Source organism: Piliocolobus tephrosceles, unplaced genomic scaffold (assembly GCF_002776525.5).
Source record: "Piliocolobus tephrosceles isolate RC106 unplaced genomic scaffold, ASM277652v3 unscaffolded_36924, whole genome shotgun sequence".
Classification (NCBI taxonomy): domain Eukaryota; kingdom Metazoa; phylum Chordata; class Mammalia; order Primates; family Cercopithecidae; genus Piliocolobus; species Piliocolobus tephrosceles.
The window spans coordinates 1-2,893 of record NW_022320892.1 but is presented as its reverse complement, the minus strand read 5'-3'; the positions used below and the strand labels follow the sequence as shown (position 1 = coordinate 2,893).

Here is a 2,893-nt window from a genome sequence, read left to right as displayed (position 1 = left end):
ACTTTCAGTGTACTCAGTACCTTTTCTATGTAGCACTTTTCACACTGTTTAAACATCTGTTTAAAGACTGTACACCCACTAGATGGAAAATTGTTATAAGATATACAGACATTGTCTTGTTACCACCACTTGCCTAACTTCTACAAACTCAACAATTATCTGTGGAAACAAGCTAATACAGATGAAATGAATAATTGTATATTTGCTCTGAAATAAGAAGAGAAAGCACTTTAAGTGTTCCTTGAGCGTGATAATGTGGAAGAAATTAGGCATTTGTAGCCCTCCGGATCCACCTCTGACATGATGTCTTTTCCTTTTTACCACCTTGCAGGAGGTGTCTTTTCCTTTTATTTTTCTGGTATAGGCAATTCGTACTCATTTCACAAAGTTTAGAAAAAAAAGAAAAACATAAATAGGATAGTGAAGCATGCTATCATCTAGAGAAAAAATCTTTTGAAGTTTGTGTGTAATTATTACAGAAGGGGAGGGGTAAGCTAGTGTCTGTACACTTCCGCTAAATCATGTAAATGAGGACTCTACCAGGAAGAATCGCTGCTCTTAGATAAGAGCGCATTTTATTTCCCTAGATTGCATGTATTTAATTCATATAACATGAGAAACTCCTCCAGTAGCGTCAACCAGGGTTGATAAGAATAAATGATAAAGCAAAACAAAAACACCTTCTCCAAGATTTTGAAACTGCAAGCGAACGCATGGTGGCGCTGTTGACTAAGAAGGCGACTTAAACCACGGGCATTGTGCATGCTTGGTGACGCACGGATCCAGTGTGGTGAACCAGAGGCTGTGAGCCCAGGAAGATTTTTGAGTCAGCAAGTCTGAGCCTCTGGAAAGGCTTATTGACTAGGCCGTCTGCAAAGGTTGTGGGGCAAAAGACTGTTTCCCAGCGCTGTCTGAGGTTCAGCTTGGAGACATTCCCAAGAAAAGCGTGACGGAAAGTGCAATGGAGGCGGGAGGAGAACGATTTCTTAGACAAAGGCAAGTCCTGCTTCTCTTTGTTTTTCTGGGAGGGTCTCTGGCTGGGTCCGAGTCAAGACGCTATTCTGTGGCTGAGGAAAAAGAGAAGGGCTTTTTAATAGCCAACCTAGCAAAGGATCTGGGGCTAAGGGTAGAGGAACTGGCCGCGAGGGGAGCCCAAGTTGTGTTCAAAGGGAACAAACAGCATTTTCAGCTCAGTCATCAGACAGGTGATTTGCTTCTGAATGAGAAATTGGACCGGGAGGAGCTATGCGGCCCCACAGAACCATGCATACTGCATTTTCAGATATTACTGCAAAACCCTTTGCAGTTTGTTACAAACGAGCTCCATATCATAGATGTAAATGACCATTCTCCGGTATTCTTTGAAAATGAAATGCATCTGAAAATCCTAGAAAGCACTCTACCAGGAGCAGTAATTCCTTTGGGAAATGCTGAGGACTTGGATGTGGGAAGAAACAGCCTCCAAAACTACACTATCACTCCGAATTCCCACTTCCACGTACTCACTCGCAGTCGTAGGGACGGAAGGAAGTACCCGGAACTAGTACTGGATAAAGCGCTGGATCGGGAGGAGCAGCCGGAGCTCAGCTTAATGCTCACTGCGCTGGACGGCGGCGCTCCCCCTCGGTCTGGGACAGCCCAGATAAACATCCAGGTCTTAGATATAAACGACAATGCACCAGAATTTGCACAGCCGCTCTATGAGGTTGCAGTTCTAGAGAATACCCCCGTTAACTCTGTCATTGTCACAGTCTCGGCTTCTGATTTAGATACAGGAAGTTTTGGGACAATATCATACGCATTTTTTCATGCTTCTGAAGAAATTCGCAAAACTTTTCAGCTAAATCCAATTACTGGTGATATGCAACTAGTCAAATATTTGAATTTTGAAGCGATTAATAGTTATGAAGTCGACATCGAGGCCACGGATGGCGGAGGCCTATCGGGAAAGTCTACAGTCATAGTCCAGGTGGTTGATGTCAACGACAACCCACCGGAACTGACCTTGTCTTCAGTAAACAGCCCTATCCCCGAGAACTCCGCAGAGACTGTACTGGCTGTTTTCAGTGTTTCTGATCTAGACTCTGGAGACAACGGAAGAGTGGTGTGTTCCATTGAGAACAATCTCCCCTTCTTCCTGAAACCATCCGTAGAGAATTTTTACACCCTCATGTCAGAAGGCGCACTGGACAGAGAGACCAGATCCGAGTACAACATCACCATCACCGTCACTGATTTGGGGACACCCAGGCTGAAAACCAAGTACAACATAACTGTGCTGATCTCCGACGTCAATGACAACGCCCCCGCCTTCACCCAAACCTCCTACACCCTGTTCGTCCGCGAGAACAACAGCCCCGCCCTGCACATCGGCAGCGTCAGCGCCACAGACAGAGACTCAGGCACCAACGCCCAGGTCACCTACTCGCTGCTGCCACCCCAGGACCCGCACCTGCCCCTCGCCTCCCTGGTCGCCATCAACGCGGACAACGGCCACCTGTTCGCCCTCAGGTCGCTGGATTACGAGGCCCTGCAGGCGTTCGAGTTCCGCGTGGGCGCCACAGACCACGGCTCCCCGGCGCTGAGCAGCGAGGCGCTGGTGCGCGTGCTGGTGCTGGACGCCAACGACAACTCGCCCTTCGTGCTGTACCCGCTGCAGAACGGCTCCGCGCCCTGCACCGAGCTGGTGCCCCGAGCGGCCGAGCCGGGCTACCTGGTGACCAAGGTGGTGGCGGTGGACGGCGACTCGGGCCAGAACGCCTGGCTGTCGTACCAGCTGCTCAAGGCCACGGAGCCGGGGCTGTTCGGTGTGTGGGCGCACAATGGCGAGGTGCGCACAGCCAGGCTGCTGAGCGAGCGCGACGCAGCCAAGCACAGGCTAGTGGTGCTGGTC

General features: G+C 49.4%; 1 pseudogene across 1 annotated transcript; it reads left to right on the top strand.

The window, feature by feature from the left end:
* The first annotated feature begins 691 nt into the window (after positions 1-691).
* LOC113222971 lies at positions 692-2,808 on the top strand (annotated as a pseudogene). The gene has a single exon (XR_003308576.1). The product of XR_003308576.1 is annotated as a protocadherin beta-3-like (transcript).
* Positions 2,809-2,893: the final 85 nt, after the last annotated feature.